Here is a 23,628-nt window from a genome sequence, read left to right as displayed (position 1 = left end):
ATACCTGAGTGGGGAATGGTGTTGAAGGCCTTTGCGAGGTCTAGGTAGGCTGTGTGGACCACCTTTCCCTTGTCTATAGCCTTGGTAACTCTGTCAAAGAAGTCCACCAGGTTTCAGAGGCATGATCTGCCCTTAACAAAGTCGAACTGGGTAGAGTCCAGTGTTTTGAGGTTTTCAATGTCTCTGTTAATGAGATCCATGATGATAGGCTCCATAGCTTTGCAGACCAAGCTAGTCAGGCTTATAGGGCGATAGTTCCCGGGGTCCATTGTGGCTCCACCTTTGTGGAGTGGAATAACTGTTGCTGTGCGCCACTCTGTGGGCATGTAGCCTGTGGAGAGGCTGAGTTTAAACAGTGTGTTTAGGTGAGGGGTTAGTTCATCTTTGACCTCTTGTAGGACACAGCCTGGGGTACCGTCCAGTCCCATTGATGCTGTGTTTTTGGCTTTGGAGAGGGCTGTTTTAACCTGAGTGTCTGTGATTTCAGGGGTACTACATTCTTCTGGTATAGTTATGGGCCCTTTTGGGGGTGAGAGGGGGATGAAGTTTGCACTAAACTTGTCTGCCAGGATGTTGGCTATATCGGTCGGTTCAGTGTATTTTGTGCCATTCTGCACTAACTCCAAGCAGATCTGAGGATTGTCACTTAGATTCTTGACATAGCTAAAGAATGCCTTGTGGTTATCTTTGGAGTCCTTGGCAATTTTTCTTTCGAAGCTCGCCTTGGATGATTTTATGAGGGATCATAGTTTTGTGCTGATACTGATCAGGGATGTCTTCCCTTCTTGGGATTTTACTCTTTTCTGTACTAGTTTCCTCCTTCTATTGTATAGCTTGTTTATTGCAGGAGTCCACCAGACTGGTTTCCTTTTCTTGGAGGAGTGAGTCTTGGTTTTGTTTGGGATAGCATGATCCATGCATTCTTGTATGTGCCCATAGAGTGCATTAGTAAAGGATTTTGCAGCTTGGACAGCATTATCCTTCAGCATGGGGGCTTTGAAACTTCCGACTTCAGTCTTAAGTAAAGTGAAGTTTGCTTTTTGAAAAGTTTTTCACGGTGGTTTCTTTGACCAGGGCTTGTGACAGAATGTGGATATCCAGAGTGATTAGTTTATGGTCAGATCTAACCAGCGAGGGGTTGACCTCTGGTGTGGAACACCAGTCGCCCATGTTGGTGATGACCAGGTCCAATATGTTGTCACCTCTGGTGTGGGTGTTGATCAGTTGATCCAGGGTGTTTGAGTTTATAAATTCTAGGAAATGTTGAGCAAGGGAGTTTGTACTTGAGTAGTTCTCCCAGTTAATGTTTGGGTAATTGAAATCACCCAATATCAGGGTGTTTGGTAGGACCTTTATGTTTTCCAGTGTTTCCAGGAATGTGGAGTGGGGGTCCTGGGAAATGGTGGGTGATCTGTAGCAAGCTATAATTTGAAAAGTAGTTTTGCGCGTTGTTAGTTGCACGTGGATGGTCTCTGAAGCATTGTGCTGTGCCACTAACCTGGAGGTGTGGGTATCCTTGATGAATATGGATACTTCCCTGCCTTTTGTATTTCGTTCCGGGTTCTGTGGCCAAAATGTATGGTATGAGTTGTAGCGTGATAGTGCTGGTGTGCTCTCTGGAGCCTTAAACCAGGTTTCTGTTACTGCACATATATCGATTTTCTCCATACTGAGGAGTGCCTCGAGTGCATGCATTTTGAGGTTTAGACTTCTGCCATTGAGTAGCATTACCCTCAGTTTTTTGTTACTTGTGCTATTTATGGTGGTGGGTTTGCCTTTTGAGCCTTGCCTAAAAAAGGCACTATGGGGGTGGCAAGAGCCTTGGCCAGTATTTGAAAGCCTAAGGGTGACAGGTTCAAGCCATCTCTAGCGAAGCAGCATGGCTTGTCGAGCATGTCATCATAGGCTGACAGACACTGGATACCCCTTGAATGACACCAGAAGCTTAGCCAATTGTTGAAATTGATAATTCTTTCTCTGTACTGTGGTATCATTCTTGATGAGGGCAGGATGCTACTCAGGGTCAGGATCATACCGGCCTGGACTACGTGATCAGAGAGCTCCTCCATGTTTCTTTTCATGTAGTCCAGGGAGGTACAGCTCAGGTAATTCACACCAACATGGACAATGACAGAGTCATATCTGTACTTGTTCTGGAGTGACCTGAGTTCTTGTGTTATGTGGCGGATCCTGGGACCCGATAGGCAGCTAACAGTAACCTTTTCCTTGTTCAGCCTAGTGAGTGGGACATCAGTGTGCCTGACTATAGAGTCACCTATTACTAGTGCGTTGGGTATGTTATTTTGCCTTAAGGGCTGTAATTGTGTGGCACACTGGTTTTGTGAAGTATGTGTTTCATGGTTTGTGTTGGGGGGTGGAGGTTGCTTGGATGTCTGCTTTGAAAGTCTCTGTTGCTTTTGCAGATTTTTATTTAGAGCCTCTGAGTATGTTTTCATGTATTTGTGTGTATTTTTGTCTGTGCTGGTTTCATAGGTCTATGTGAGACCGGTGGGGTGATGCAAGTAATTCCCTTCTCCTCTTGACTGCCTGGTCCAATCTTGGGTTGAGAGAGCTTAGCCTCCAGTTTGGCTGTATAATTGCATCTCTCGCATGTATTAGTGTTTGGTGGAAGGAGGAGAGGGTTGTCTGTGTACATGAGGCAATTGTAACATTGCCTAAAATGCCCAGATTCACCAGTTGGACCAGAGAGTACACCTGAAACTGCCCTTTGGACATGCCTGGATAGGTACAGTGAACTGTTTTACTGATTGACAGGTAAAATCGAATAGAAAGCCTTGTTCATCTCTACAGTGTAGGGGGGGGTCTAGTGCTAAGGTTTATTAGTGCTTGCTATGAGTTTTGAGCAAGTGCCGGGCTGAGAAGTGAATGGTTTGAGTGCTTAAGTTGAATGTTTGTCTAATTCCAAGGGAAAAATTGAAGAGTAGACTTTGTGGAGCCGGGAATACTTATACCCTAGCTAACTGGCACTACCCGGTGCGCAAAATCTTGCAAATGCGGGTTTTATAGCAGGGAAATGAAAGAGATAGAAATTAGCCCAAAATGGCCAATAAACTACTAATTTCTGGGCTGAAACCACTCCTCTAGGGACAGATAGGGTGCTCAAAGCTCCCCTCTCTCACAGGTGAAGAGAGAAACTTCCTTCTATCCAAGTAAGGTATGGGCAAACATAGAAACCTGTAACACAGCCCTGAATTCAGCACTAACCTGTAAACTGGACTATACTAGCTTAGAAAGGTGGGAAAACAAGTATATTTTTTGTTTTTATTGTTTTTTTTTTTCAGAAAATAAAGCAGATACAATTAAAAAACAATTGAAATGCACATAAATGGCTATCACACTTGAGTGTGTAGCCTACAACAGTTAAACAGGTAATTTAAACACAAAAATGACTTTGTTAAAGTGCAGTCAGTAAAATAAGTGCAATATGTAGCTGAAACAAGCTTTTTAAGTAACAGAAACTCTAGAAAATCAGTGTTTTAGATGGAATTAGCTAAAGGCAGCAAGAAAATGCAGAAAATGATACTTAATCACTCCAAAGTCTCTCTTTTGTCTCTCTGCTGCTGTAGAACTCTGCAGGGCACCAGGTAGGAGCTTGCTGAGCTGTATACTAAATGTTGGGGTAAAAACTTCTATTGGGCTTGTGTTGATGTAAGAGCATTATATACAAGTATAAGGAATATCTGGGGTTTGGAGGCTGTAACATCTATGTTAGGTGAAGGCCACGGATGAACTATTTGGTGCAGCTCTTGGAATTCTCCCTCACATATAATTGTTTTAGTTTTGGTGGACAATACTTCCTGCAAACGGAAGGAACAGCAATGGGAGTATTGTATGCCCCTGCTTATGCCATATTGTTTGTGAATTTTTTTGAGAATAGGCATATGTATAATACGGATTTTTTTATCCACCATGTCATCACTTATAAAAGATTTATTGATGACTTGTTTTTTGTTTGTGAGGGGGATCCAATGGAATTTAGAAGATTTATGGAATATTTGAATACAAATCCATTGGGCCTAGAGTTTACTTTTGAAATCAGTGATGTTAGCATACATTTTTTGGATATGGAATTTTTTGTGTCAGATGAAAGGATTCATTATAAGCCCTTCATTAAGAAGACAGCTGCGAATAATTTTTGTCGGCTGAAAGCATGCAGCCACCACATCTTTTGACTTCCCTTCCATATGGGGAATATAAGTGTATTTATAATAACACTTTTAACAAATTATCTATTCCTGAGGAGTTCATGAAAGTCAGACAAAAATTATTCAACAGGGGGTATGCAATGGCATGTCTGGAGAAAGCCGAAGATAGGATTTTGGGCACAAGTGGTGTGAGTGAGGCAGGTAATAGAAGAACATTTGTAGGAAAACCAAAAAAGATGATGAGGGGGATAGGTTATTTTTTGTTTTGAGATTCTCTCCCTTATCTGTGATACTTAAGAAACTAGTGGAAAGATTTTGCCCCATTGTTAGTGAGGATGATAACATTGGGCATTTGTTTCCAGACATCGTGATTTTTTCTTATAGCAGATTCCTTAATTTAAAGGAGTTGTTGAATTTAAGAAGACCTCCGATGCAAGGAGGCTGGAAGGGAAGCTCTGCATGTGCTAGATGTAGGGTATGCAGTAGGTTAAATAATCTAAATGGTAGTATGATAAACAATGTAAAATATAGAGCGAGGGATCGTTTTAACTGTAGGTCATGTGGGGTGGTATATATTCTTGGTTGTGGCTGTACACCAACTAGATGGTATGTAGGACAGACTAGGAGGATGGTCAAAAATAGAATTTTGGAACATCTAAGAGATATCAGAAACAGCAGGTTAGAGAGTCCTATTGCATACCACTTTCACATGGCCCATGGGGGTTCAGCAGCCAGTTTATTTTTTGGCATTTTAGCTAAACCTTTCCACACAGAAGGGCAGGATTTTTTGAACATAATTAATAAAGTGGAAGCTAAATTTATTATTATTTTTAATACACTTTATCTTAGGGGGTTGAATCAGGAACTCAATATAAATATGTATTGAAAGTATTTGTTTCTATATGAACAAAGTATTTTGTGATACTCAGTATTTATTATATTTATAATATTTACTAGGTAGATTTTTAGGGTATATATGTGTATTTATTGTTGTATTTTGAATTTTGTATGTGTATTTTGATTCATATTTCAAATGTATTTAATGAAATTGTAGAATTGTTTGTATAGAGTGAAATTATTAGGTTAGCTGATTGATTTAATATTAGTTATTTATATGTAGTATTTAATATGTAGATACTGAATATTGTACCTGAATTTCTATTTATAATTATATTTATTTATACACATTTGTATATGTACCTTTGGTTGAGTTGTAGCACTGTCACTTTAAATTTGGTCCTTCAGAACAAATGAAATTGGTTAATTAGGTTAATCAGGTCATTAATTCAAAATCAAGTGTTTTTTGCAAATGTATTTAAAGTGTGGTATTGATGCTGAAATTTATTCCTGTTTGAAGGCGTATTGGTCGAGGTACCAGGAAGCATCAATATATTTGGTTGTGGTGATTCTCCAGTGGTTCGTGTGGAGTGTGTCCTGGTTTACTTTTCCATTCAGTTTTGGTATATAGTTTTGCTTTGGTCTGTGTGGTGTTGGTTTGCAGTTTATATTTACACATCAACAAGCTCTTTTCTGTGTTTTTATATCAATAGGACTGACGATTTTTTGACTAGTGGCAGTAGATAGTAGCCTGGTCTATATAAATTAGCAAACACACTAGAAAGCTGCAAGTGTAGTCATTTTATTGGCCCGAGGGCTTATTAGTCTATTTTACTTGCTTTTAGCACCTGAATAAATTTGGCACACTTGAACAGTTCTTGGCTTATTTCCACAAAGCAACATACTTTTATTGATGAAAAGCACTTTCGGACGCGGTTTAAACATTTTGCTTTTGAAATCTTGTATCACGTATTGCCTCTCCTACTGCCTTTCTTTATGTTTCTTCAAGTTTGTTTGTGGAAGCATTTCACTCCAGACACTCTTTTTCTGTGCTTTTACATTTGGAGGACAACGGTTATTGATCTAGTGACAGTAGGTGTTTACCTGGTCTGACTTGGGAAGCACACAAAAGGACTCTTGTAGTCATTTTATTGGCCAGAGGGCTCAGTAGTCAGTTTTCTGTATTTTCAGTGCTGTTATAAATTTGCCATGTTTGCTCTGAACTGTTCACTGTGCCAGTTCCTTTAGCAGATGCAAACATCTAGAAGAAAATTTTCCCTAAAGAGCTACCCATAAAGCAGTTTGAAGAGATGACAGGCTTAGAGCAGCTAGTCTGCACACTGAGCGTCAGTATCGTTAAATTTAGTCGACTTTAGTATTTTATAGCCCAGTCTGCCTCCGACCCCCCAGAAAACCACACTTAATACCCTTCTTTAATCCCCCTACACCAACCCCTTGTAGCTCACCAGCTTCTATGGAGCCAGCCTGGTGGATATGGGTATCTTGAGACAATGTAACAATTCTGTCATGTTTACCCACAACCACTTAATCCTTAAAGAAACGGATACAGTACACAACATCATGAAGGCTACACTCTTGCAAACAAGCATATATTAGGTTGCCAGAAATCACACACACAGCACTCCTCACAACACATGCACATAGACTAACATATGCTGAGGCAGATTCACTTTATATCCTTGAAATACTGAAATGTCAAAATTCAGTATTTCAAAGCTATAAAGTCACATTTTTGAAACATCGAAAACTCAGAAGAGTGAAATTCAAAATCTCACACACCGGAGATTTTGAATTTCGCTCTGCTACATCCTCCCCAAACACAAACACAAACGCAAGCTCTCTGCTACATAAAAGCAGGGGGGGCAAGCCCCTCTGCATCCCCCCATGTAGGGGGTTGCACCCCCACGCCCCTACTTAAATATTCTAACTCTGAGGTTGCACTACACACAAACACACACACACCACCACACAAACTACATTCTGCTCGCACACACACATGACAGCAACAAAACACACTAACACACACCACAGCCCCTACCCAAAACCCTTTAACACACACACACTTACCTGAATCCGTAACCACAGTGGAACCTCAGAAGCACGAAATTCAAAACCTCCGGTATTCGAGGTTTTGCATTTCGCACTTCTGAGCTTTTGCTCTTTTCAGGATTCTACTTTATGGGCTCGAAATACTGAATTTCGACATTTCAGTATTTCAAGCTTCTAAAGTGAATCCATGCTGAGGCATTTAATTGCAATCTTCCTATACAACAAAGACCTATTAGACCACCCGTTGGCAAAGATTATCCTCAGTAAACCCAAAAGCACTCAATAAAAGCAACACCTAAAACCACACTTACAGTCATACATAGTGGATTTTCAGATACAAAACCCATAAGGCAAGCAAACACACTTCCCAGAACTCTCATCATAGGGTACTCCATTGTAAGATACACTGATGTCCATCTAACCAGGCTGAACAAGGAGAATATAATGGATCATCATGGGGGACTCCATTATAAGAGGTACTGATGTCCCTCTAACCAGGCTGAACAAGGAGAAGATAATGGTTCATCATAGGAGACTCCATTATAAGAGGTACTGATGTCCCTCTAACCAGGCTGAACAAGGAGAAGATAATGGTTCGTCATATGGGACTCCATTATAAGAGGTACTGATGTCCCTCTAACCAGGCTGAACAAGGAGAAGGTAATGGTTCATCATAGGGGACTCCATTATAAGAGGTACAGATGTCCCTCTAACCAGGCTGAACAAGGAGAAGATAATGGTTTGTCATATGGGACTCCATTATAAGAGGTACTGATGTCCCTCTAACCAGGCTGAACAAGGAGAAGATATTGGTTCATCATAGGGGACTCCATTATAAGAGGTACTGATGTCCCTCTAACCAGTCTGAACAAGGAGAAGATAATGGTTCATCATAGGGGACTCCATTATAAGAGGTACTGATGTCCCTCTAACCAGTCTGAACAAGGAGAAGATAATGGTTCATCATAGGGGACTCCATTATAAGAGGTACTGATGTCCCTCTAACCAGGCGGAACAAGGAGAAGATAATGGTTCATCATAGGGGACTCCATTATAAGAGGTACTGATGTCCCCCTAACCAGGCTGAACAAGGAGAATATAATGGTTCATCATAGGGGACTCCATTATAAGAGGTACTGATGTCCCTCTAACCAGGCTGAACAAGGAGAAGATGATGGTTCATCATAGGGCACTCCATTATAAGAGGCACAGATGTCCCTCTAACCAGTCTGAACAAGGAGACAATAAAACTTAGTTGCCTATCTGGAGACAGGATTCAAAAATTATGCATGCACTCAAGTCACTGCACCACAGGTATCAGCTGGATTCCATCATAGTCCATGTAGGAGTAAATTACCTTTGATATATCCCTCTCCCCCTGAAACTATATGAAGAGAGACATTCTAGATGTTTCTCACTATGTGTCTCAGGCTTGTATGACCCTAACATTGATATAGTACGTTCACCAAGGATGATGCCACAATATGAACAAAGGATCAGTTTTAACAAGTGACTGAATTTCAGGTGTCATTCTAAGGAGACTCAGTATTTGCCAGCGTGGGAAGACATGGTTAACAGATCATGCTGCTTTGCCAAGGTTGGTCTGCACTTGTCCCCTCTAGGCTTTTGAATACTTTATCCTCCCCATTGTACCTGTTTTAGGCAATGCCAAATTTACAAACCTACCAACACAGCAAAATCTACTCAAATGAACCTCACAGTCTTACTACTCAATGCTAGGAGCCTAAAAATACATCCTCTAAGCCATTCTCACTGTGGAGAATACAGACATCTGTGCAGTTACCGAGACATGGTTTAAAGTCGCTGACAGCACTTCATCATTGCAAGGCACTTTTAGAAAAGTAAATGCATAGACAGGGTTTAAAGACGGAAGTGTCTCGATATACATCAATAACAAGCATACATGTAGGTAGGTTAAACAGGATGATGCACTGGACTTTCTCCATGTACAGGTTAATATGGATAAAATCCCATACCATATCCTAGCAAGCTATACCTGACCCACTAGGTCCCACAGAACTCATAGTGCATATTTAGACCTGCCGGAGACACTCAACATCCAATCTAACTCATGGGGAACTTTAATTACCTTTCTATAAACTGTGAATCCTATATGGCCTCACATCTGCAGGCACAGAGATACCTGGACTTCACTAATACAAACACCTGTTAATGCATATGCCACTAGAGGTCCCAAATACTGGACCTCTTATTCACAGATATGGAAGAATTTTGCAGTCCCCCCCCCTAAAAAATGTCCCATCGTCCCTGGTAAGGTCCAACCATAAAGCTGTCTCCTTTGAAATTAAAATCAATTCAGTAATCCCAGTAAACCCAGTAGCAGTTAGAACTATTCCAAGGCAAACTGCGATGGTATATGAAAATTCAATGCATCTTCAAGCTGAGAGAACACAGCAAGTTATGCAGAATTGTTCACAGAAACTCTATACAACCATGTCAGTGACTGTATAGATGCTGACATACCTACCAGAAATAACTCCAAAAACAAACCACCCCAGTGGCATCCCAAGTCAAAGAGGTTATACAACAAAAGGAAAAAATCATGGCTAAAATCAGGAAGTGTAACTTCCACAAAGATAAGACCTCTCAAATTAAACAGCTAATAAAAAGGATTAATTAAGTCTAATAAAGCCAGTTTCGAAGTTAAGATAGCCTACCAGACAAAGACAACTGTAAAGCCTTCTTCAGCTATGCCAGAAACCTCAAAGGCAACACACAACAGTGTACTGAACTGGTGCTTAATAGTGTCACGTTCACCGAGCCTGGTGATATAGCAAATCTGCTAGCTGACAAATTCATTTCTGACTTTACTGCCCACACATCCTTGGCCACTTCCCAAGAAATAACTTCAAACATAATCCCTGCAACTATAAACAGAGAGCATATCTTAGCTGTTCTTGCCAAGGCCAAGAACACAGCCACAATGGACTACAATAATATCCTGGGATGTCTTCTGAATAGTCTAAAACATGACCTATCAGGACCACTGGCGTTACTTTTTATGGTCTCAAAACAGGTGCCACCAAAATGGAGGGCAGCAATGAACATCCATCACCATAAGGGAGAACCATCAACAGATCCAGGAAACCACAGCCCCATTAGTCTGACTAGTCATATTTGCAAAGCCATGGCAAGAATTATCATGGAAATGGTTAACAAAGACATAGGAGACCTTCAGACACTGGATCCATCACAATTTGGCTTTGTCCAAGGAAGATCATGCTTACCGAACACAGTACACTTCTTTGAGATAGTCACCAAGGCAATGGATGAGGGTAAAACAGTGCATGCTGCCTACCTTAACCTGGTTAAGGCATTTGGTATAATACCCTTCTCAGTCATTGTTAACAAACTTACGGAATTAGGCAGAAACTCCTATATAACTTGCCTCCACAAACAGGCACGTCAACACAGAAGTCCATCAGGGCTCCATGCTGGGCCCAATCCACTTTGGAATCTACTTCTCGGAAGCTGAGGCCAATTTCAAAGGCCTCTGGCAGACTAAGTTTGCAGATGATTGCAAACTGGGAGTAGTCATAGAATTCCCCCAGTATACAAACATCTTACAAGAGGGTCTAACACAGACAAATGGTAGGTACCAAAGCGACGAGTTAAAACTCAGTGCCAAAAAATGCATACCTTTGGGAAGTTGGCCCCCAGGAAACAACATCATCAATGGGGTTGGGAGGGTGGCTTAATGGCTAAGGTGTTTGCCTTACAAACACAAAGTGCAGGGTTTGAGTCTCACAAGGGATAATTGGCTAGGCTTAAAATGGCTCTCACAAGGGCAGTTATCTTAGTACTACCCTATGAACCTATGAACCTATAATAAAACACCCCTAAGAATAGACCCACTATCTGGCAACACATGCAGGTAGTAATCTGGCCCTTGACCAACATGTGTCCAAAGTAGTAGGGAGATTTCCTTGTTCTTCTATGTTGCTCATCTTATAAGTAAGGACATGCATGTCATTGAGGTCAAGGGAAGTCATTGTACCACTATACTCAGCCTTCATCAGACCCATCATTGAGTATAATGCCCTCTTTGGTGTACCTGACTAAACACATACAGCAACTGGAATGTTCACAAAGGTTCATTACAAAAAGAATACAGGGCATAAACACAATGTCCTATGCAGATCACCTCAAAGCCCTACCTTTATAGTTAGCCTCCTGCAGACTACTGAGAGGTGATCTGCACATGGCATACAAGGCATCCCTGGACCCACCCTGATGAACCTTTGGCACATCTGCAAAACAAACAACATTAGAACTACTAGATCTAAAGACTTACATTTTGCTTGCAACATAAATAAGGCATGTTGGAGAGACCGATATGCATTGCAGAGAATTTCCATTCTCTGGAATAGCCTCCCTAGCCATGTGAAACAAAGTACCTCCCTTAACCTACTTAGGTGTAACTTGAACCATTGGATGGGAAATCGAATAATTTACCTCGGTCTGGCAACCATGTGTCTGCTGGACAGAGGCAGTCAGTAAATCATGCCATAACTAATAATCATACCCTGTAAAAACATCTAAAACATATAACTTGTGGTACACATTTGCATTGTGTGGCTATGCTTATAAAGGTCCTAGTGGTCATTAGCCTAATATACAATTACAAACTTATAGACAGCAGCAGGAGTGGCCAAAGTGAGGTTCAGGGAAGAGACTTTGCAGTTGCTGTGCCTGACAATTTTCTCATGTGATTTACATAATGCACCATTTCCAAAAGACTTTATCTCAATCTAAGTGACTTACTGTGGTGCAAGGCCTTTCTATAAAGCAGACATGTATCAGAAGTGAATCTTTTAGAACTGGGCCCACTAAAGTGAAAGTAGGAGGACACAAGGGTACTGAGACACAGGCTAGGGGAAGGAGAAGGTTCACAGGGGTTGAGGCAAGTGACCTTGACCTGATCTGAGAGTTACGCTCTTTAGTTTTGTTGGCAAAGGACTTACAAAGAAAGGCATCCAAGAGATGCAAATTATTAGAGAGATTCTTCATTAATTGTTTGATATCCATCCAAAACAGCTTTCTTTGCAAAGGCATTTTTAAATATATACTGACTTGACATTCTCTTCTGATGGCTAAAAGGTTTTGGAAGGCATTTTGAGCATTACTAATATATTTTTTTGCACATTACACTTAGTCTATTTCATTTATTTGTGTTTTAAGAGCTGATGTTAGTAAGAGGCAAGAAAAAGCTTATCTTAAATGAGGGATCGCATGCTAAAAAAGATATTTAGGGCAGATATTGGGCTACCGTCTTCAAGCAGCTGGAACCAAGGAACATTGTCAAGCTCAAACAAACAAAATGTACGTTCAAACTATCTAGCTGATACATATTGATGTCTTCTTGTTTCTGTGGTTTCACTATGTCTTTTTTTGTATTGTATTGTTATTTTCATTGTTATTCTTATTTGCATTGTTATTATGTTCCGAAATTGGGAGCTTTTCTCCCCGGGCCTCTACTGAAAAAGGATATGTATCCAGATGGACTAGCCCGGTCAACAAATGTAAAATAAAATAAAAATAAATAAATAAAGTATTAGCTTGGTTTCCATTTGTTAAACAGAAAAATCTGACTGAGACTTAAAAGGAGTTATTATTTAAATGTTCAAGGGTCCACTGGGAGATGACTGAGTAAAGGTAAGTCAATGAACTGGGTAAGATTGTCGTATCAATACAGCACTGAGCCATATATGTAAATACTGCATTGAGATAAACTTACTCTAGTCTGGCAGTCCATGTAAAGAATATCAAGTTTGGATAGTTTGTTTTCTGTATTTTAAAAGGTAAACAATGAGTGAAAAGGTCACACAGAAAAAACAATCAGTAAAAACTAAGAGAAAATTCTAGCCAAGCTAGAATTTCCACTGAGTGACACCTCAAACCTCTAACATTAGAGGCAAATGGGATATATACAAATGACCCTTATGAACATCAAGTATTTTAGCTATATGGCGATTCTGAATACCCATGAATTTTTTTTCTTTTTAAGTCATTTAATGGACAAATTCAGGCCAATAAAGCCAAACCTCACTAGCTGTAGACATGCATGCTTCAGTCTTATTATGACCTAATCAGCACAGCACAAGTGGACTCTTTCACTAAGTATTAGAAACACAGGGCTGTTATACCCTGCTGATGTCCATTTACCATTAGTGTGTCTGCAAAATATCCCAACTAACAAACTAAAACAATGAGTGGAAAGGTCACACAGAAAAATCAATCAGTAAAAACTAAGAGAAAATCCTAGCCAAGCTAGAATTTCCATTGAGTGATCCCTCAAACCTCTTGTATTAGAGGCACATGGGATATATGCAAATGACCCTTATGAACATCAGGTATTTCAGCTATATGGTAATTCTGAATGCCCATGACTTTTTTTCTTTTTAAGTCATTTAATGGACAAATTCAGGCCAATAAAGCCAAACCCCACTAGCTGTGGACATGCATGTTTCAGCCTTGTATTTCTAATGCTTAGTCAAACAGTCCACTTGTGCTGTGCTGATGATGTCATTACTCTTTTCCAATAATGATAGGTTCACAGGTTCATAGGTAAATAGTAGGCTAGCTATCCTTGTAGGTCATTATAAGCCTAGCCAATTTCCCATTCTGTGCCGAAATTAACCAGTACCATTTGGTATACATTGACCATACTTATCCCATGAATGATAATTATATATCAGCCCTAATCAGAATAACTGGCATCATACCATAGCTAATTGGATGGGACCCATACATGGGATAAAGCATTTAGGAGCTGCCTCTATCAATTAGTAGTACAAGAGGAAGTCCTGGGGTAATTTTTCTGTTTCCCATCCATAGATCCAAGTTTCATTTGAATATGGACAGGGAAGAACTTGGTTTTATGAAGATGGGGATTCTGTTACAGAACAGTAGTACAGTAGTATCCTCTGTGAGATATACCTGTCCCTCTTGCTCTGTAGATGTTGTAGAAGATGTGCAGAAGAGGTTTAGATCCCTAGAAGCCATTTAACTTACTGATGTATAGTAAATCCATCAGTACTGGATTGAAGGATGCTTTGTATGCAAGCCAGAAGTCACCTTTTAGCAGTCTGTAGGATACCAAGTATAGTGACCAGCTTTGAGTCAGTCCATGTAAGACATGTTGTTTAGGCCTTGTATCCTTTTAGTAAGGTATCTCTGTGGGCATTCCAGTTGTTCCATGTGTCTGGACAGATACATGCCAAAGGGGGCATAATATTCAATGAATGGTGGAATGAGAGCTGAGTAAAGTGGGCAATAACATCCTTAGATCTACACACAATCTTTTTATTTGTAAGCTGTGCAATATAGAAGGACTTTCTTACAACAATGCACATGTTGGTCAAAAGTTAGGTCACTGTACACATATGCTCCCAAATTTCAAACAACTGGGTCAACCCTTGAGGGCAAATTGTTCTTGTGGTAGTTCCCTGGGACAAATGCCTTCCCAAAGCATATAATAATGCATTTTTTTGATATTTTGTCTCAGTCCCTGATTTTGGCACTAGTTATTTATTTGAGAAAAACCTTCATGTGGAATGGTTAAGATATTTGAGGATTCAATGAATGCTGCTAGCCTGCAGTCACCTGCTAATGTCGTCACATGTGGAATGGTTAAGATATTTGAGGATTGAATGAATGCTGCTAGCCTGCAGTCACCTGCTAACGTTGTCACATGTGGAATGGTTAAGATATTTGAGGATTCAATGAATGCTGCTAGCCTGCAGGTACCTACTAACATCGTCAGACTGACCCCTGACCCCTTTGCTATTATCTTTTACTTCAGGAAATTAGATGCCATACAGGAAAGGGCCCAGCACAGAACCCTGGGGTACTTCAGTCATGACTTGTCTCTTTCTGGGGGTAACGTCATCTGTTTTGATTTCCTGTATCCTAGCTGTGAGATAGTTGGCAATTCATCAGGTGGCATTGAGGTTTATAGCCAGTTTATTTACCTTTGGTACTATGCCTGAGTGTGGAATTGTGTCAAACGCTTTGGCCAGGTCCAGGTATGTGGTGTGTTCTGCTTTGATGATTTAGATGAGACATCTGGATAGCTAATTTTATATGATGAATTTGATTTTGTTCTATGCTGTTTGTGAGTATGATTCAGTTACTCCTTCCATCGTGAATTTCACTTTTGTTACCAGCTGGGTGAACTTGTTATCAGAGCATTTTCAACTCTGACCCAGACCATAAGGGCAATAGTAAATGTTACGTATGTATGTATATAGCATATCCAGTTAACTGGCATGTTTGGGGAAAAGAGGAAACCCATATAGACATGGCAAAATGTGAACTCTATACCATGAATGCAGGTCAGAACTAAACCCCAGTCCTTGGTGCTGGGAGGCAGAGATATTAAACACCAAGCTTTCCTGGTGTTAGTCCTGTTTCAGTTTTGACATCTCATGCATCAGATTTAGGATGCCTACTAGGATATGCATATATGCTAATATGAGCCTTGTGGACTCATATTAGCATATATGCCTACTAGGATATGCATATAGGCTAATATGAGTCCACAAGGCTTGTTAAGACAAGAACACAGTTGCAGGTGTGGGAAAGGTTTACATTTGGGTAGGTTTCAGAGACAGTTAACCTTCTGTTTACCTTGGATATGTAACTCTATACCGATGGAAGGCATGTTTTGACAAGACTTCACCGTATCAACACCAATGGATAAGTGATGTCAGGGGCAAAACAAGTAAAATACAGTGACATGAGGTGAAACGGGGGACCCTGAAAATACAGCAACATGAGGTGAAACAGGGGAGCCTGAAAATACAGCAACATGAGGTGAAACAGGGGAGCCTGAAAATACAGCAACATGAGGTGAAACAGGGGAGCCTGAAAATACAACAACATGAGGTGAAACAGGGGAGCCTGAAAATACAGCAACATGAGGTGAAACAGGGGAGCCTGAAAATACAGCAACATGAGGTGAAACAGGGGAGCCTGAAAATACAACAACATGAGGTGAAACAGGGGAGCCTGAAAATACAACAACATGAGATGAAACAGGGGAGCCTGAAAATTTTATTTATTTTACATTTGTTGACTGGGCTAGTCTATCTGGATATATGTCCATTTTCAGTAGAGGCCCGGGGAGAAAAGCTCCAATGAGTATTACATGGTTTCAGAAGGTGTTACAAAAGAACTAATAACAAGTATAAAACTAACAGTAAACAACTAGTAAATGAATTTTTTTTTTTAATCAAGAGATTGCATATTACAATCTGAGAACCAAAAAATACATAAACTACAACCTATGTAAGGTGCTTCACAAAGAACATTACAATACAAAAAATTAATACATAAATTTTATAAGAGGAATGCTGAAGTGTAATGAGAGGTAAATAAAAGCTGAAAGGAGTGTAGAGAGAGAAAAAAATAGGGAAGAAGGAAAGTAAAGAAAAAAGGAGAACAGAGTAAGTCTCGTTATGTTTCCAACAGAGTTTGAAAATAGGCAGTCACCTGTAGAGTTATTAGGACATAGACTTTTTAAAGAAGTACTGTGTAGATGGGTCTAAAAAGTGGGGGAGAGGTCTGGGATCAGATATCTGAGGGTTGATTATAGCATATTTTCCACCAAAGTTGGAGAACAGGCAGTGTGTGTTGAGTTATATGGTGTAGTAGGGAAAAAAAGGCAGAAGACAAGAAAAGAAATAGTATTAGTCTGGGTTACTACAGGGGCATAGCCATTTTGTATTGAGATGCAGTTTTAGATTCCTTTTGAAAAGTGGGAGAGAAGTCAGAGATGAGATATCTGAGGGTTGTTTATTCCATATTTTTCCAACAGAGTTTGAGAACAGGCAGTCACCTGCAGAGTTTTTAGATATAGTGGTTTTGATTAATAGTTTGCTTGAAGAGCGTAGCTGTTTCTGATTATAGTAAGGTGTGATGTGGCAAGAGAGTATTGGAGTTTTGGAGGGTTGGTGCAGGGTTTTGTGGGCTATTATGAGTTGTTGAAGTTTGAGCTGATTAGGAAGTTCTAACCAGCTTAGTTGTTTTAGGTTCAGGCAGTGATGTGTTCTAAAAGGGGCTCCTGTAACAAATCTAGCAATATTATTGTAAGATATTACTAGCTTGTTGAGGTTTTTCTTTGATAGATTGGTGTATATAGGGGAAGCATAGAGTAAAGTAGAGATAAGGTGAGTTCTGGCTAACGTAGTTCTTGCAAGTGGAGTAAGAAAGGGTTTGATTCTGTAGAGGGTTCCTATTTTTTTGTTCACTGATTTTATAGTAGTGTTGATATGATTGTCAAAGTTTAGATTGTTGTCTATTGTTATTCCTAGTAATTTTGTGGTAGCATCAGGAGAAATTATAGTACTGTCATTGGATGTGATAGTGAAGTGTAAGGGGATGTGCCTTCGGATAGGTGTGAAGAGAAGCAGTTTAGTTTTCTTGGGGTTAAGTAGTAGGCAGTGATGTGAGAACCATTGTTCTACAGTGTTAAAGGCTTTTTGGGTAAGAGACTGGAGTTCTGTTTGAGAGGTAGATGTACAGATAATGGTAGAATCATCTGCATATTAAATACAGATAGTATTTGGGATAGCTGATTGCAGGTCATTGATAAAGATGGAAAAAAGAAGTGGGCCTAAGATGGAGCCTTGTGGCACCCCAAGAGAGATGGAAAGATGATCAGATAGTGAATTTTTCCAAAGTACTGCCTGCTGTCGGTTTTCAAGGTAAGATTTAAACCAAGTTATGGCAGGAGTATCAAGTGAAAGAGAAGTCAGAATATGCAGAAGTAGTTGGTGGTTCACCATGTCAAAGGCTTTAGATAAGTCGATGAAGAGTGCAGATGAAAGACTATTTTCATTGCGATTAAAGTTGATGGAGTTTGTAAATGAGAGCAGTGCGGTGGTGGTACTGTGGGAAGGTCTAAAACCATGCTGACAATTGGCTAGTAGGTTGTTTTGTAGAAGGTGGTTTAGCAGTTGTTTATGGATACATTTTTTCCAAATTTTTAGCAATGGGGGATAATAGTGCTATAGGACGATAGTTAGAGAAGTCCCTAGAGTTTCCCCCTTTGTGTAGTGGGATGATATGAGATATCTTCCAGATTGAAGGGATAGTTCCTTCATTAATAGATCTATTTATCAAAATAGAAATGGGATAGGCAATGGCTTTAGCTCCTATTTGCAGGAATTCAGCAGGAAGACTGTCTGCGGAGGGGGTGGTAGGTTTAAGTTTTTGGAGTAAGGATGAGATAAAGGCAGTAGGAATAGGTAGTAGATGGAATGGGGGGGGTGGATTACCAAAATATGGAAGTAGCTTAGAGGTATCTGGAGATAGGTGGCTAGCAAGAGTTTGAATATTGTTTGTGAAGAAAGAGTTGAAAGCATTAGCTGTTTGTGTAGGATTTTCTGGGTTAGAGTCTTGTGGGTCAGGTGTTATAGATTGCCCTGGGGATAGAAGATTATTAATGCTGGTCCAGAATTTTTTAGGTTCCTTTTTGAATGCTTGTTGTAGATGAAGGTAGTAGTTCTTTTTGTCTGTCAGGATGGCTTTTTTGTACTATTTCTACATTCTCTAAAGATTTGACGGTCAGCTAGATTCTTAGTGTTACGCCATTTTGCCCAGGATTTGTTTCTGATAGTGATTTTTTGTCTAGTATTGTTGGTCAGCCAGGGGGCAGGTTTGGCTTTGGTCCTGATAGTACGTATTGGTGCGTGCTGGTCAAGAATAGCAAAAAATGTGGAATTGAAGTACTGTACTGCATCATTGAGAGGAAGAAATTTTAGAGGAGACCAGTTACATTGTCTCAGTTCTGTCAGAAAGGATTCTGAGTTAAATTGCTTTTTAGAACGTAATGTTCTGACTGTGTTTTGAAGGATTAGATTGGTTGTATGCCTATTAATATATGTTAAAGAGTGGTCACTTAGATCATCTGGAAGGGTGCCAGTTTTATAGGTTTGTTGGGGGGTGTTAGTAAGTATCCAGTCTAAAGTGGTATCCTTGTTATTGTTTTTATTAGTTCTGGTAGGGCAGGTAATTAGTTGTGAGAAGCCATGTAGGTTTATGTGGGAGGTGGGGTTTAAATTGTTACAAGAATTCCAATTAATATTTAAGTCACCTAAGATATATGTTTCTTGTGGGAGATTAGTGGAGAGCCAACTGAGGATATTTTCAAGAGCATAAATGTTATTTCCTGGGGGAAGATGCATACAAATTATGTATATGGCTTTTCTTTTGTTGACTTGAAGTTTAGAGCAAATTATTTCAGCACTATTGACTATGGGAAGGTTCAGATTTATAGTACTGATTTGTAGCTGGGTTTTATAGAGAATTGCTACACCTCCCCCCTTTTTTATTGAGCGGTCAAGTCTAATAATGTCATACCCAGGTGGGGAGATTTCATTGTTTTTAATGCTAGGTTTTAGCCATGTTTCTGATAGGCAGAGTATGTCAAATTGGTTGACATCTAGCAGGACATGGACTTGAGAAATTTTGTTGCAAATACTACGTATGTTGAGATGGGCTATAGTGAGCGAATTGGTAGATTTGTTAGGTAGAGCAGGCCTAGTTGTGTTATTGTTGTAGTTTCCTATGGTCTGGGTATAGTGTGGGCCAGGATATGGATGAATATCACCATCCAATAGTGAGTGGAGGAGTGTTGAGTACTTAGGTTGTAGAGGTTTCCAAAAGTAGTCAAATCATTTTCTTGTTTTTTGGTTATGGAATTTAATGTGGGATAGTCTGTGGTATTTGGCTAGTAGGTAGTTGGGCTTCTAAATGAGATTTAGGAAGGTTGCAGAAAAAGGTGTTATAGGTGTAGAGGTGTGTATGGAGGGAAAGTTAAGGGTAGAGTGCAAAGGTAATTCATAGGATGTTAAGATATAGGTAGTTGCTAGAGGAGTTATAAGTGAAATGATAATCAGTATTTGAATTAGAGAAGGGTTCACTGTAGTGTGCATTGTTGAGGAAGTGGGAATTTGAGAGAGACTGAGAGATAATAGTAAGTATATATGAGTTAGAGGAGGAGGAGGAGAGTTGGGTAATTGGTAAGTGAGATGTGTATGATAGGGGTGGGAGTGTTATAGATGATAATTGTTTGATTGGTGTGAGTAAGGAAGGGGTGTGGTTTCTGGAGGGATAAAAGTAGGAGCACTAGGGGTGGGTGGGATTTGGGGGTAGGGTAGGGGAGCGGAGTGAGCCCGAAGGGTGAACGGAGCGGGTAGAGACAAGAGAGCGGAATATAGAGGAAGACAATCAGTGAAGTGGGAGACTCAGCAGGTAAGTCTAAAGGTAGGAGAATGTAGACAATATTCAGAGGCTAAAAGCAAGAAAGTCAGGAAGGTAGAGGAGAAGACAATGATAAGGAAGGATGCCTTAGGACAAGGAGAGTAAATATATAAGTGAATCCGGGGAAACTGGGAACAGAGTTATGGGGGTAAGGATACAGAAATAGGGTGGAAAATACAGTATAGAAAGTTAATTAATGAGAAAGCTAAGTACTGAGACGCCACCTAGTGGTCAGTCAGTGTGTGGCAGTGGAGATGTATCCTGCTAGATTTGAGGGTCTAAAGGGGAGTGAGGATGAAGTAGTTTGGGTGATGGGGATAACTAAAGGAGGTATGGATAATATACAAGAAAGAAGAGAAGGACTGGGGGGGGGGGCTGGCTGCTGGCTAGCCTACCTGAGAACCTACTAATGTTTTAACATGTATTTCATTTGAGTTTATCAGTTTCAGCATCAATACATACTTTCAATGCCTTTCCAAAGAAAAGGTTTCTTTGATAGTTGTAAGGTAATGTCCTTAGTTTGCCCTAATGTTCCAAAGCTTCTGGCTGGGGATATTCAGGTGTTTGGTGCAGAGACAAGCTGGAACACAGTGCTGGTAAGAAAGAGAAAGAAAGTAAGGCATAGAGTATTAACTTAGAGAGCAGGTAAAGATGTTATGCAGACACAGATGCTTGTGTAATCACAGTCAACAACAATACGTTGTAGCTCTATCAAACATGTATAACTCTATGTAGTACCAGCAGCTATAAATAATTCAGAGCAGTAATAACTTAGTAAGCAAAATGTATCACAGACACAGCTGGATATATAACCACCATAAATAGTAATACTTTGTAGCATTATCAGAATTCTATGACTCTTTTCAGTGCCCGTAACTACCGTGATTCAGTACCAAAACGCGTCTTTTCGACGTCTCAGGTAATTTTACCAGTTCTCAGTAGTCAATGTTAATGAGACTACTTAAGTAGAGGGCAATATGCTTTTGGAGAGTTTCTACAAAACTCTAAAAAGTTGTCGAACCTAGGAAAATGACAGTATTCTGCTGAACCTTGTTTAGTAATGGTCTGAAAATGTAGCAATTAGGAAAGGAGGTCATTACTGGTTAATAGTTACTAAAAAACAATTCTAACGAGCAGACAACATCTTTAAACAGCCTATGCATATGCAACGCTCTATAAATGTCTGCGTTTGCAGCAAGAGCAATAGTACATCAGCAGAAAAACGATGTAAATTTATAAACGTTACCTCAAGGTACATTCATTACAAGTCACAAAGCACAACGCTCAGTTAGTATCTGCGTTTGCATCAAAATCTACAGCAATATACAAGTAAAAGCAAAAAAACAATGTGAATTTCTAATAGTAGCGTCTAGGTACATCCACTACAAGTCACGTGTACAGCGCTCAGATAGTGTCAGCATTTGCATCAAAAGCTAAAGCAATGTACGAATAAATTGTAGTTAATAACATTCTAAAAGCTAAATTAAGCAAAAAAACAATGTGAATTTATAACAGTAGCGTCTAGGTACATCTATTACAAGCCACGTGTACAGCTCTCAGATAGTGTCAGCGTTTGCATCAAAAGCTAAAGCAATGTACGAATAACTTGTAGTTAATAACAGTTTAAAAGCTAAATGAAGCAAAAAATATCAATCATTTCACACAATAAAGCATACTCTCTCTTACTGTAATTCAAGCACAGGAGCGGAGCACACAGCAGCCAGGTGGATTGGAGGAGAAGAAAGATGGCGTCGCTAGGAACTGGGGTATACTTATAAGGTGAGCTAGGGCATTGGGGCAGAGAGGGAGGGGAAAAGAGACAATAGCAGGTTTAGAGCAAAGTCCGCGAGATTGAACAGAAAGAGGACAGGTGAGAGGTAGCAATACGTATGTTGCGGGGAGGGGCTTAATGAGTTGGGGTAGTAGAGTACATGGGAGCAGCAACATGAGGTGAAACAGGGGAGCCTGAAAAATACAACAACATGAGATGAAACAGGGGAGCCTGAAAATACAGCAACATGAGGTGAAACAGGGGAGCCTGAAAATACAGTAACATGAGGTGAAACGGGGGAGCCTGAAAATACAGCGACATGAGGTGAAACAGGGGAGCCTGAAAATACAGCGACATGAGGGGAAATGGGGGAGCCTGAAAATACAGCAACATATGGTGAAATGGGGGAGCCTGAAAATACAGCAACATGAGGTGAAACGGGGGAGCCTGAAAATACAGCAACATGAGGTGAAACAGGGGAGCCTGAAAATACAGCAACATGAGGTGAAACAGGGGAGCCTGAAAATACAGCAACATGATGTGAAATGGTGGAGCCTGAAAATACAGCAACATGAGGTGAAACAGGGGAGCCAGAAAATACAACAACATGAGGTGAAACAGGGGAGCCTGAAAATACAGCAACATGAGACGAAACATGGGAGCCTGAAAATACAGCAACATGAGCTGAAAAAGGGGAGCCTGAAAATACAGCAACATGAGGTGAAATGGGGGAGACTGAAAATACAGTGACATGAGGGGAAACAGGGGAGCCTGAAAATACAACAACATGAGATGAAATGGTGGAGCCTGAAAATACAGCAACATGAGGTGAAACGGGGGAGCCTGAAAATACAGCGACATGAGGTGAAACAGGGGAGCCTGAAAGTACAGCAACATGAGGTGAAATGGGGGAGCCTGAAAATACAACAACATGAGATGAAACGGGGGAGCCTGAAAATACAGCAACATGAGGTGAAATGGGGGAGCCTGAAAATACAACACAAGATGAAACAGGGGAGCCTGAAAATACAGCGACATGAGATGAAACAGGGGAGCCTGAAAATACAGCGACATGAGGTGAAACGGGGGAGCTTGAAAATACAGCAATATGAGATGAAACAGGGGAGCCTGAAAATACAGCAACATGAGGTGAAACGGGGGATCTGAAAATACAGCAACATGAGGTGAAACAGGGGAGCCTGAAAATACAGCAACATGAGGTGAAACAGGGGAGCCTGAAAATACAGCAACAGGAGGTGAAATGGGAGAGCCTGAAAATACAACAACATCAGATGAAACAGGGGAGCCTGAAAATACAGCGACATGAGATGAAACAGGGGAGCCTGAAAATACAGCGACATGAGATGAAACAGGGGAGCCTGAAAATACAACAACATGAGGTGAAACGGGGGAGCCTGAAAATACAGCAACGTGAGGTGAAACAGGGGAGCCTGAAAATACAGCACCATGAGA

The sequence above is a fragment of the Protopterus annectens genome, chromosome 4.part0 (assembly GCF_019279795.1).
Source record: "Protopterus annectens isolate FY-2018-M chromosome 4.part0, PAN1.0, whole genome shotgun sequence".
In the NCBI taxonomy this organism is placed as follows: Eukaryota; Metazoa; Chordata; order Ceratodontiformes; family Protopteridae; genus Protopterus; species Protopterus annectens.
The sequence above is the reverse complement of the archived record's forward strand: the minus strand, read 5'-3'. Positions refer to the sequence as shown.